Source organism: Phaenicophaeus curvirostris, chromosome 3, assembly GCF_032191515.1.
Source record: "Phaenicophaeus curvirostris isolate KB17595 chromosome 3, BPBGC_Pcur_1.0, whole genome shotgun sequence".
In the NCBI taxonomy this organism is placed as follows: Eukaryota; Metazoa; Chordata; class Aves; order Cuculiformes; family Cuculidae; genus Phaenicophaeus; species Phaenicophaeus curvirostris.
The window spans coordinates 5,524,177-5,537,827 of NC_091394.1; the positions used below are offsets into that span (position 1 = coordinate 5,524,177).

Genomic DNA, 13,651 nt, shown 5'->3' on the forward strand with positions numbered 1-13,651 from the left:
TGTACACATCCCAGAACAACAGCAACAGACCATCACTGATACTGGGTGCCACTGTATGACAACAGCTATAATTATACTGCCCTGATAAATCATAATCTCTTGTAAGCCTAAACCACTGACTTTGTGTCAGATAAAAACAGATGCCCAGCATGTTCCTACACACCTTTACCCGACCATCATGTTGTGGTTTGATTTACAGGACAACTGTCAACAAAAGGTACTGAATGTTACCACAGAAGTTTAGAAAAAAAGAACTGCCACATGTCCTCACTTTAGCTCCTTTATAATGCTTAAACCATTAAGTTACTACTTCAGAAACATTATACCCAGCACATTCTTTGTAAAAGTAGAGTTAAGGTCATAGCAGTAAAAGCCACATCAAGAAAATGTGCTTTCAGGACAGATTTGTGAGTATTCACAGAAAAGACGAGGGACAAACAACAGTGGTTTTTTTTAGTAGCTGGTTTTGCTGACACGCATCTTTCACAAATCTAGCTAGCCCTAACAAATTGTACTCATTCAAAGGAATCTCTTTGTTTCCTTTTTTTAAGGAAGTTTGCTGCCAGTGATAAAAATTAATCAGCCTTAGGTGGCTGTCAGCAGCCCGCCTGCCATCCTCCCAGCCCTTCTTTGCCAACAGCCTGGTTTCTTGGCATAGCCACGTCCCTCTCCCTTGCAACACTCTGATCACTCCCATTTTCATCCTTCAAACCTGCTCCACTTCATATTACTCCTCCAAAAATTCTCATGCTCAACATGCCATACCCACCCACTTATCTTAAGTATCTACCACCTTCAGGTTTTGAATGTTGACACCAGCTTAAGTTCAGAAGTGTGCAGCAGCCGCGAAAGGCAGATCACAGAGCAAAGCAGATCTGAGAGGCAGAGGGGCAGGAAAAGGATCCACAGTAAAGTGATCTGTGCAGTGGAAATGGGAGTCAAGTCCCATACAGTATCTACATAAAATAAAAATTCAGTTACTTCACACAAATGCAAATCCACACACATGGCCAACCTCCACTTCCCCTTGTGCTGCATATCTCTCCTCTCTGCAACCACCACCACCAGTACTTACACCGTAATTTTTCTCTGGACCCTTGGTGATGGAGCAGGACTGCACATACCAGGCACCAAAAAAACACCAGGTTATCTCCATACTCTGCTCCTACACTGCTCTGCACGCTCCCCACCTCCTTCTTGTGTTGTTGTGGGATACAAGAGACCACCTGGCAGGCTGATGTCACTGGTTATAAAACAAGTAAGATCTCAGACCATGTCAGCCCATCCCAGACAGCGACCTTCAGTGATGCTGTACAGGGACACTATGAGTGAGGGAGCTACGGACACCACCTCAGCCTCACCACTCATGAGACAAAGCATTATCGAGGGGCAACAATTCTTGCCATGGCTGATTTCCAATGAAACAAAGAACAAAGAAATAGAAACCAAATGTTCCCAGGTAGAGGGCAAACTGGTTCTCCACTTTCAACAGTCTTCCCGGACATTTACAAACCCTCCAAACATCCATTTTCTCCCCTCCGGCTTCTATACAGTCTCGTTACATTCTTTTTTCCTTTAAGACTGTGTTCAGTTCCTCACACCCTGCATTTTCTCCTCCTTCAGCATTAGTAGCGGCTGCTGCCTACACCAGCTCTTTACTGCCTCTGCAGAGACTGATGCTGATGCCAGCTGTGAAACAGCTGAGAGATCTTTACAAGTCAAACAGCTCATCTTGGCACAGCTTCGCTATCCCAGACGCAAGGTGTAACCTTGGGGGTGGAATTGCACAATGAGTAATTCTGGGTGTCTGGTCTTCAACAAATTTTTGCAGAGCTGCTCTAAAACTTCAGGAAAAAACTCTGAAGTTACACTAGTCAAAAATCTACTAGACCCTAACAGTATGGAAGTAAATTAGGGATGATTGTGGGAAGAGCGTTTTTATTGCTTCTCCACAAAATAATTTTTCATACAGTTTTGCCACATTCACATACTCCTATACCTACAGAGATATCTTCTATTTGGAAGATCATTGACAAAATTCAGGATGAAAGCTTCATTTTGCATATTACAATCAGGAACTTAAAATTTCAGCCCTTCAAATAACATTCTCTTCTCTTCTGTAAGGTATACAAGCCTTCACACCTAGACATCAGTTCCAGTGCCCGCAGGAGTCTTGCACAAGTTTTTTGCAAGGGGAGAAGAGGATCTAGGCTTTAGAGAGTAAGGAACTAGCCTGATTTCTTACATATCAAGGACCTCATTTCCTCCCCCTTCCTTAGCCTGCCAGACCAGCCAGTCCCTTGTGGATTCCTCTTTAGCTAACATATTTCATTCCTCTTTAAAACTAGGTCGGCATTTATCTTCTTAAAAGTTCTTCTCCCCATTATTTTCCTTCAGATACAAGGAAGCGAAAACAGTAAGGAGTCTCTCCACTGATCATTGCCAATGCTCCAAATCTAGCTAAAAAGTTGCAGAAACCTTCACCTGTCATTTCTTTGCATTTCACTTGGCAAGTACTGAAAAGCCAATACATTTCACTAGGTTACTTCAAGCTGTACAAGAGGACAAGGTAGCAAAAGGTGTGAAAGCCACAGCATATCCTGAGATAGCAGAATATAAAAGCAACATGTAAAGGACTTCACCATGGCTTTCATCTTTTTTGTGAAGATTCAGAGGGGATGACCAGTTTATGCCTATCTAAGACAAATTCGTGACCTGCAATATACAGGTGGGAAATATAAAATTTTGTTAGACAAGGGTACACATGAAGACAATTCATTCGCAGGTTAGGACACAGAAGACATCAGTCTGTTGCACAGACTTCACATTCATACATCATGACGACTAAAGATGTCCTAGGTTCTGCACTGAAACAGTTTGAGACAAAACAGCAAGACAATTTAGCAACAGGCATTAAAAATTCCACGCTTTGTGGCCTGCACAAATGCCACATACTGCCTTACTGCTTTCCCTTTGCTTTTCAGCCTCTTAACAAGCCAAACGACCCCTCTGCAATACCCAAGCCCTTTAGACATCCACTTCCAAGCACCAAAATCTGAGGGAAAAGGCTGCCCGCAGTCTAGAACACAATTTTGAGCTCCAGACACCCTCCATTTAAGTGCATGAAATTTGAAAGTGAAATATTAGCAATCCCAGTCTGTTGCACTGCTTACTCTTGTGATACAAATGCATGGCAACCTATAATCCCTAATCAACCCAGAAAATAAATGACTGATAAACCAATCTGCCTGTAACTCCATTAACAGATTCTGGCTTCAGTATCAACAGGGTAATTTACTGAGACTATTTTTAATCCTGACTGCTAAACCATTAATCCCACCATTTCCACCTAGTATTCCATCACCCTCCCCCAAAATTTATTCAAGGTTAACAACAATTTTGCAACTTATTAAAGAGCAGATAAATAAATAACATTTGCAAATACACACCTCCTGGCACTGGAGAACCGAGAGACTCCGATTACTCAGTTGATCCCGTTAAAGCCATTACTTTCTAATTGGAAAGAGTCATTCAGAAGCAAAGCTGTGTGTCTGGCATGTCACTTGACACCTGGTATGCACCATTCGTGATAAGATGAACTCTCCAATATGCTTGCTACAATGAGAAGAAGTGGGTTATTTCATCACACCACCAATAGTCGCGGCTCCCTCTACTAAAATCTGTTCAAATTTAATGAGACCGGGGTTATCAACATAAATTGTCATGTTTTCTCAAACTGGCATTAAAACATTCTCCAAGTATCCGTATTAATGTCAATATAAATTATGCATTGGAGATCACAGCATTCATTACAGAGGTAAAATTTATCTAGGGGGAAAGGAAAATAAGAGACAAACAGCAAATCTAATTAAAGTAAGTATTTATAGATTTTGTACGGCTTTTCTCAGTCATGATGAAAATGCTTTTCTAAAATGGTCTTAAAATAAACATTTGAAGAGTCATTAAAAACAGTACCAAGAAAGTATTCTGTTAATCAGCTAAAGGCACAGTTATACACAAGATGCTGCAAAGGGGCTGACGTGATTATATACCAGACTGGTAGTTTATCCAAGGATGTATCAATGTGCTAGCACAACAATCTGGAAGACAGACCCTTGCTTTCTTGTAAGCAGCTACACACAGGAGGAAAAGCTGTATTTAGTGTTGGAAGGGTGGTGTTTAATGCTCCTTTCAACTTCTACAAATTACAGCGTTAGCCATTCCTAATTGTTATACAAGAGTATTCAAACATCATGTTGAAATTAGAAGCTTAGCAATTTTTAGGTATGCTGAGACACTTCACACAAACACATGGATAACTTCATAGAAATATTTTTGTATTCCGAGGTGAACAGAAACAACTTTAAGAGACAGATGGTGAGCAAGTAGTATCTCACTGAGGAGTGCCACTGACTTTTGGAAGTTCTCCTGCAATGCACGGTATGGGGCTAACTCCTATTTACTGCAAGCCTTGGAACTTCTGAGCAGAGCCCCATCTCCTGAAGCCTTGAAGGCATGGGGGAAAGAAAGCCTAAAAATACAATTCCCAGGGGCTGTAAATCCCAAGAGAAAATAAAAGACCTTATTTCCCTAATTGCATAGTTTAAGTCAACCCTTAAGCTGCCTGATTCATGGTTTTATCATACTTGTGGCTGCCAGTACTGGTACCAGCTCACCAATACAGGTGCCTCTCAGTCTGCCACTAGGGAAGCCAGAATGAATCCATTAAAACAGACAACTAAGCAACCTCTGTGCAAAGACTGGAGCAGGAGCCGGGGGGAGAAACTCTTCCCAAGCATATGCTCAACCATCAAAGGAGCAGCTCCAGTTTCAGCCAGCAGAGACCGTAACACCTCACCCCGCAATCCTTTACAACACACTGTGTCACTGGCTATTGTTCATAACTCTTCCCGCAAATCATTGCAACATTCAGAGCTGGACCATTTCTCAGGGAAATTATTTCAGAAAGGAAAAAGAAATTGCTTACTCACGAACCTGGTATCATTACAACAATGAGGCAAAACAACTAAAGACACAGTTACGTTGCACAACCCTAAATGCATCATTTATTGTACTAAATTTCAGAAAAAGAACATTCTGAAACACTGAAATAAATCAGACCATAAATGTGACTTGTTGTCAGCTCATACAATATGGGTCAAATGCTACCATATGGTGAGTGTACACAAGCTGCCCTTTTAAAAACAATGAACATGTCTAATTTCTTTCCCAAATCTATTTTTAAACAAATAAATGTGCTTATTTTAAAATGAGGCTAAAATTGCAACTGAAACACCTCAATTTCCACCAGCATCTCGCCCTTTCTTTACTGAAAACTAACGTCACTTCATTGCTCACTATCTCTTTTTAAAAAGACAAGGAAAAATTACTATTAAGTCAGCTTTATCCCCGTAATAAGCCAAAACAAGCATTTCTATGCAGTATAAAAAAATAAGCAACAAGCCAACTCACCACTCCTCCTTTATTTTACCTGCTGGAAAAGCAAAGCATGCGTCTGCGTGTGCAATGCATTAAAACTCACTGATATATGATCCGATTTTCAGCAAACACTCCCAACAGGACCTGCTCTCCGATACACAGAGCTTTCATTTTCTCTGCACACGCACACCCCCCAAGTCATGTACTGAAACACTCCCAACCAAAAAGAACAAAAAAAAAAGGTCCAAAGCAAATATATATGAAATACAAGTGGGGTAGCTGGAGCAGATGCTGTTGGTTTGAAAATTGTCTCTCTAGTCTCTGGGCTGAGTATTTGTTTTTATCATTATACTATAAATGAAACATGTCAGGACTGTAAAAATATCTACAAATTGTAATTACACATGCTTTGTAGTTCCTGTTATACTTTGAAAAGAAGATTAAAAGCTAGATCGTTTTAGAAACTGGCCTTAAAGATTTGGGGAGCCACAAAATTATTCTACTTTGCAATTTGGAGTACACTGCTGGAAAACATTTCCTTTGGGACATAAATATGACAGCCCCAGCGTGAAGAAGCAAGCTCCCAATTCCATACAGCAAGATGACAGGGAAAAAAAAGGGAGCAGACAAAGAAAAAGTAATTTCTTAGAGATTCTAAGAGTGCCCTGATTAAGGATGTAATACTATAAGCTTTAATTAGGAGCTAAGTGCTGTGTGCTAAATTCATCCCCACACACAGCTCTGTAAATTCAGTCACTTTAGTCAAGTTACCCTGGGTTTGCGACAACTGTACAACAGCAAAGCCTGGCCTACACCTTCTGCAACACCACGCAATGAAACACGGATTTTGTTGAACAAGCGTTAAGCTACGCAATATCTTGCTGATACAAAATAAATTCTTTTCCATAAGCATTCACTTCAGTGCAAGGCTGACAAAAACGGAGTTTACAAAGTTATCAGAACACAAGTAGTTTTGAATTCACAGCAAAAAGCCTCCGTTCCACTGCAACTTAAACAGTTCAGACCAGTTTCTTCATGAACACACAACTTTGTCACCATGTAATCAGCTACTGTCCTACCATCCCTGCAACAGGCACTATTTGCAATGTTAGCTCACAACTCGGGAGCGGTAAACAAACAAATTATCTTAAGGCAGCCTTCTGCTACTGCTATAAAATACCTGCTAGAACTTATTAGGCAATAAATAGTTTGGCAGCAACTTAAGAGATCCAAGGACCGTCCATCCGCACACTAATTTAATCTCAGAACATATGCTTAATGCCCTGAGTCCGTTTGCATAAGCACTATTGCTGTAATACAGTTTCAGGAACGCAAGGAGAAACTGCTAACATGAAGTGTGTAACAAAGCTGTTGGGCCTCTACAGATAACCAAGACGTAAACAACATCAAAAAATGAATAACCAGCATTGAGTAATCATCGCATAAGAAAACCAGAGCTCACTGGCTTCACATAGCAAAGCAGGTTTAGCAGATCGAGAGACCCAACATTTGCTGACTAACAGTTAGGTAATGAAAATAAACATTCGCAATGAAGTCATCATCCTAATGCAAGCTATAGCAGTGTTAACTACCTGGACCATAATCTACTCGTATGTTTTAATGCTGGCTCACTCAACATTATATTTACTAGAATCACTACCTGCTGAAAAAAAAGGCAGTCCCACTTACTTTTAACACAGAAGTAACAATCAAGAAATAGTGCTGTTAAGTCGATCCAACTCCCAAGTACAGCCCCTGATCATGCCCAGAGCTACAGTGCAGTTACAGTGAGTAACTGAAAAAGAGAATTTTGCCATCATTGACTGAGTCAGAACAGCTTTATCCTAGCACTGAAGTGTATAAACATTTGCTGCGTGTAAGATGTCTGCTCTGAAAAAGCAATGTTGCTCCAATGTTCAAATATTTATATTGCAGATATCTAACCAAATAAATGCGACTTTTTTTTCTTACTGTTTTTTTGCCATGCAGTGATTAATTATCTGGATTAAGTTTAGGGCTACATGAAAAAAAGTCACACTCTAGTACATTTTAGATTATTAACCGCTGAGAACTCTTGAGAACTTCAGGCTTTGCTACTCACGTACAGAAACTGTAATTCCACCCAAAGACACCCTCAAGCATCTCCGAGTAGTCAATGGGAGTGGCAGGTGTGCTTATTCAGGGGACAACACTGGGCTCACAAGCAACAAGTCAATTTATAAGATGGCTGTACAGACTCTTACCCAATCAAGGAACACCATACAACGATAAAAAAAAAAAAAGTAGTAGTCCATTTCCTTTTCTGCATAGAAACCTAATGCCCATTCAGGCTGAAAAGGTATGTATCTACAAATTCATACTTGTGCCTCAAAAAGTTTAACAGGCACATTTGACTTGTAAAATTTTCAAGCCCAGACAAGTTACTTCCTGCAAAATGCAACCACTTTGTATTCTAGCTTTCTATTTTGATGACTTTAAGAAATAATACAGTCAAACCCAGCTTTCCAGTTTGAATGTGCATCTACAGACTTAGTCACTGGTCTCACAAAAGCTCATGCATTCGCTCATTTTGCATGCAGTACATAATCCCAGAGAAGTCCTGGAAGTACTCGTCATGAATTTAAGTCTTCACAGAAGTGAGGTCTTTCAAAGCTAACAGGTTTTGGATCACATTAAATATAGATGCTCTCCATTAGATAGGACCTTAACATAAAAGTCACCAGTTAACACCACAGGTAACTATAGATTACTCTGCTAAAGTCATCTGCACACAGAGACCTTGAAAAAAAAAATCCAAATAGATAAGACTGCCCAAAGTTTGCAAGAGTTGCTGACTACATTTATCCAATGATACTCTTCCAGGCTGCCCCCTCCAGTACAGCTACACAAGCATCCAGTGCAAGGTGCATGTTAAAGGCTACTCATTTTTGTTAATTAAAGGCAATAGTCCCCGTTTCTGAAGCAGATTCATTAATTGTTACGATACAAGCATCTTCCTTTGCTAAAATGCAGGAAGGTTGCACTTACAGGCAGTTGAACAGGCAGAGATTCAGAACAATGGCACAATCATTTTCACTCCTGCAATGAGTACTTCTGTACTGATTAATTACTATTATTAGATCTTGGTGACAGCATGATACTATGACCAACTATAAAAGCATAAGATGAATCTCATTTTTAAAGCAAAGACATTAGCTATTGTCACCAAAAACCTTTAATCTACAAAAGCTGAATTTCACTGCCGTTGCTCTATGCCAGCCAGCTATACTATTACTGAGGTCACTCACAGACAACAACAGGTATAGTGTCCACCTTAGCAATGTAAACTGTTTTGTTTTCTACGATGTGCAGAGAAGTAGTTGTCCACATTCACAGAGGGATTGCATGCAGCTCTCGATGCACACTGCTTTACTCCCATACAGCAATTTGGAAGGTCATGCTGAGCTTTGACAGAAGCCGTGCTAACCAATACCACTCCTTTCTTTAAACTTTGGATCATTCTTTAAGACAAGGTGCTATTCTCACCAAAGTAGATTTTTTTCTCCTTTTTTTTCTTATGTAAGCATTAGCTTTGCATATGAAACTAACAGTTTACAGAGGGGTTGTAATGCCCTATTGTTCGCACAGGCCACATAGTACTTACCACTAACTAGGCGTCACCACAATATCGCTGGGTTTTATAGGATCTAAAGCCTTGAAAACAAATCCCAGACAAGAACTATTAGTGATACCTGAAAAATACTTTACACCAGGAGACAGTAAAGTTGCTCTCCGTGCCGGTAACACAAAGCTCCACACATATCACTTTATTGTACAGAATCTGTTCAAGATTGCTTTGGCAGCTGCTCTTGTGAAACTACAGGTGTCTCCTGGAATAACTCATTACGCCACAGGTGCTCCTATAGAACTTCAGCTTCCAGTTTTACCAAGCAGAAAGCTCCAACACTTAATGTGTCCCACCTCTTATCACCGCCTGGCAGGACACAACTGGGCACGCAGAGTGGCGTACAATCACGCCGCCCGGCCACAGTCTTGCTGTAACAAAGCTGAAGGACATGCTGGTGGTAAACAAAGCAGCAGCGCTCATCAAGAGAAGACTCATCCTAGCCAACTGCCGCAGATAAAACTACAAGAGTGAAACTCCCAAAATACCTCCAGTCTCGATGAAACGTTTGCTCTTATCATCATCTTCCCTCTCCAGTGCTGCTCTCCCCCCAAAACACCCAATAGCTCTTCAATACAGTTATTTTGGGGGCTCTAGCATCAGCTAGCCTGGCAGGCAAGAGCAGGAATCCCCTCTGAAGGATGGAATCCCCACTGCCCCTTCAGCCGCTACTGCCTGCACCCATCTGCGGAGCAGATCCTCACCCCACACACACACACCTGCTCTCATGGAAGCCCCTTACAGCCATGCAGACATACAAGCCTCCCCCCTAAAAAACCTGGCAAGAAGGCTGGAGACAAAGACCAAAACACACCTTACAAAGTAAAACTTTCAGCTATCGACCAACTCACATGCTACGCACAGGGAAGGGAGCACAAAAGAAATCTGACAGAAGAGCTTGAAAAACATTCTGCCCAGAGAACTAGTGGCTACCCCATTCCTGGAAATGCCCACAGCCACGTTAGATGAGGTTTTGAGCAACCTGATCCAGTAGTAGGCATCCCTTCCTGTGGCAGAAGGGTTGGAACTGGATGATCTTTACAGTTCCCTCCAACACAAACCGTTCCATGATTCTACAAAACAGACACACACACACCCCCAAAAGCAGCCCATGTTTTGCCATTCAACTGGTGCTTAAAACTATACTTTCCTTTTTTTTGAGGTGGGGGGGTGGTGGGGTGGGGAGGGAGGCGGGAGGGCAATCAAATACATGGTTGCCACGTCAAGTTAATGAAAAACCCTTTGGCTGTTAACTCATTTAGTGCAGCAAGCATGAAATAAAGTCCATGGCAGGGGGCCAAGGCTCAGCGACCCTTTGGCAAGCAGGCTTCTGAGACCTCTCCCCACCACTGAAGACCCAGCCCAGAGGCAGAGCAGCCATCCCACAGTTCTGAAGAGCTGCGATGTTCGTCTAGAAACCACTGCATCCACCTCAACAAATAAAATTAAATAAAAATGCTGATGGCATTGCCAGAACTCTTTTGTTAAGGGCACTTTTGCACCCACTTCCAAAAATAAAAAATTCCAACCCATCTGAGTTGGGGTTGTTCAGCCTGGAGAAGAGAAGGATCTGGGAAGACTTTATAGCAGCCTTCCAGTACCTGAAGGGGCTACAAGAAAGCTGGGGAGGGGCTTTTACAAGGACGCGATAAGACAAGCGGGAATGTTTTTTCATTTTAAAGGGGAAGATTTAGACTAGCTATTAGTAAGAATTTCTTCACCACGAGGGTGCTGAGGCCCTGGCACGGGCTCCCCAGGGAAGCTGTGGCTGCCCCATCCCTGGAGGTGCCCAAGGCCGGGTTGGATGGGGCCTTGGGCGGCCTGGGCTGGCGGGAGGTGTCCCAGCCCAGGGCAGGGGGGCTGGCACTGGACGATCTTCACGCTCCCTCCCGAGCCGAGCCAGCCCGGGCTCTCCCGGCAGGGCTGCAGGGGGCGGGCCCGGCGCTGCGGCCTCCCCGGCGGGGCGGGGACCGCGGCAGGACGGGCGGAGGCTCCGCGCCCCCAGCGCCCCCGCCACCCACCGGCCCCCAGCCGCGGAACTTCTCTGTTCGGAGCCCCGGGCTGGGCTGGAAGGAGGTGGCGGGGGGGGGAGCCGGGGAGGGGCGCCCCGAGAGGGGCAGCGGGCGAGTCCCACCCAAAAAAAAGGGACTTTGCCCCTTTCTCCGGCGGACCCCGAATTCCGCGGGTTTGTCCCGGCGCGGGGGCGGCGCGGCGCCTCGTTTATGAGCTCGTCAGCCCTAATTTCATTATTTAATCATGCGCCCGGCAATCGCGTTTCCTTAAGAAAGGACTGACCTATTTTTGGCTGGAGATAAACGATCATGTTAACAGATGTTAATCTTGTAATCTGTTTTTCCTGTAAGCACTTCGCATACCCGCGTTTCAGACCATTTAAAAAACAGTAATAACAACAACAAAAAAAAACCTTTTCCCAACGATTTGACGTCACGATTTAGTTCTATTAAAATAAAAAAAAAAACGGGGGGGGGGGGTGAGAATCTCGCAATGGTTTCAAAGACATTAAATCTTTTCCACTTTATAAATGCTGATTTGTTCTGCCTCAACTCCCACAGGCTTTTATTTGCATTTCAAATTCCACAGGTTACACCAGTCGCCTTTTCAGAAAATGTAAACCGACAATAAGGCAGCAAATGGGGGGGGGGGAAGGAAGGGAGGGAAGGGAGGGGGGGGGCAGCGCTGCATCTGGATTAAATAAAGCCCAGAATTAACGTTTAGCGAGGGGTGCGAGCCAAACCGCATTTGCACGCCCAGAGCCCGAGTGTCTAGAGGGGTAACGCGAAGGAGAAGCTGCGGGCACACACAATGCGCGTTCCCCACCGCATCCCCGCGTGCTGCTGGGAGCTTATTAACGCTCCTTTGCTGCCTCCAAACCGACAGTTTTCGGCTTTAAATAAAAAAAAACCACCACACCGGGCTCGTCTCCGGCAGTGAATTGCAGGGGTGAGCCGGTCCCGGAGCGGGGAACGAGGGCCGCTGCCCCGCTCCAGGCGCCTCCCCGCACGTCCCGCCTCGCCCGCTCCCCCCACCCCGTTCCCCGGTGGCGGAGTTCACCCACCCAAACTTTCCTCAACTCGCCCAAGTACTTCTAATCCGCGTTCGGAGCGCGACTAGGCGCTATGCTAATTATCAGCGAAGATAGCAGCGGGGGGAGGGAGGGAGGGACGAGGAGGAAGAAAGCTTTTATAGCACAAAATGTCTGGAACTGCATTATTTCTATTCTTCTTTTCTCTCCCTCCCTTCCACTAGAACAACCTCCCCTCCTTGTTTTTAGCACTGAACTCCCTGCTTCTCTCCCCACCCGCATCAGATGGATTATATATATATATTTTTTTTTTTTTTTTTTTCTGGAAATAATCGCTCCGGAGACATTGTCCTTCGAGTCCTTCTCGCTGCCTATATGCGAATAATTGTTTTCTCCGCCCGCCCACCCCCAACTTCCTTTGATAAACTGTCTATACTTCTCTTAACGGGGATCACGCACCTAAAAAAACAAGAAATTGGGGGGGTGGAGAAGGAGAGAGGGACACACACACAACCCCCCGCATCGGGCATTCCACGCACACAACGATCAATACTATTAGAGAATGGGGGGGGGGGGGGGGGGGGGGGAGGAAAAAACACCCCGTTTAATAATTTAAGCGGCTCCTCCGAGGCTGGAAAACCCATCACCCACCTTCATCAGGCGAGATGTTGGAGTTTAAAGTGAGGCAATTTGTTCTTTGTTTCTTAATGGGCTGGTATCTCACACACACTCACACACACACACCCAGGACGGGGCGTACAAAGGGGCTCCCTCAGCCCCCAGACCCCCCCCCCCGACCCCCACAAGGCCCCATCCCTGCGGTCCCACCGCAACAGCGCAAAGTTACCGCGTTAGAGCCGCTCCATGACCTGGGGGGACAAGTCAATCCCGTGAGGGGGGGACGCGAAGTTTCGCTGCGGTTTGCTGCTTTATTTTTTAGCCCCCCCAGAGGGGCAAAGCTCGAAGCGCGCACACACCCCCCAACACCCCCAACCCAACCCAACCCAACCCAACCCCGCCCCGCCGCCGCCGCCGCCCCCTCCTCACCTTCCCCTCCCGCCGCTCGGCCCCCCGGAGCCGCCGCGCTCCGCAGCCGCTGCGCGCCCCGCCGCACATGATCCGCCGAGCGGCTCCGCCGGCGGGGGCGGCCCCGCCCCGCCCCGCCCCGCCCCGCCCCGCCCCGCCGGGCCCGCCCCGCGCCGAGCCCAGCGCCGGGGAGCCCGCGCCCCGCACCGGGGGAGCCTCCCCCCCCCCCCCCCACCGCTTCCCACGTGCCTCCGGGGGAAAGGTGCGGGGTGGACCTGCCCCAGATGCATTTCTATTAGAAACTTTATCTTTTTTTCATATGTTTTTCCTTTTGTTTTCTTTTTTTCTTCTTCCTTTTCTTTTTTCCCTTTTCTTTTTCCTTTTTCCCTTTTCTTTTTCCTTTTTCCCTTTTCTTTTTCCTTTTTTCTTTCCTTTCTTTTTTCTTTTTCTCCTTATCCCTTTTTTCTTTTTCTTTTCTC

The 13,651-nt window shown here is 44.9% G+C and overlaps 1 protein-coding gene across 1 annotated transcript in view; it reads right to left on the bottom strand.

The window, feature by feature from the left end:
- ZNF516 (zinc finger protein 516) overlaps positions 1-13,213 on the bottom strand; it is a 100,728-nt gene extending 87,515 nt beyond the window's left edge. The window contains exon 1 of the mRNA XM_069853291.1: positions 13,194-13,213. The gene's annotated coding sequence lies outside the window, so the exon portion shown is untranslated. The remainder of the gene's footprint in view (positions 1-13,193) is intronic.
- Between the last annotated feature and the right edge of the window lie 438 nt (positions 13,214-13,651).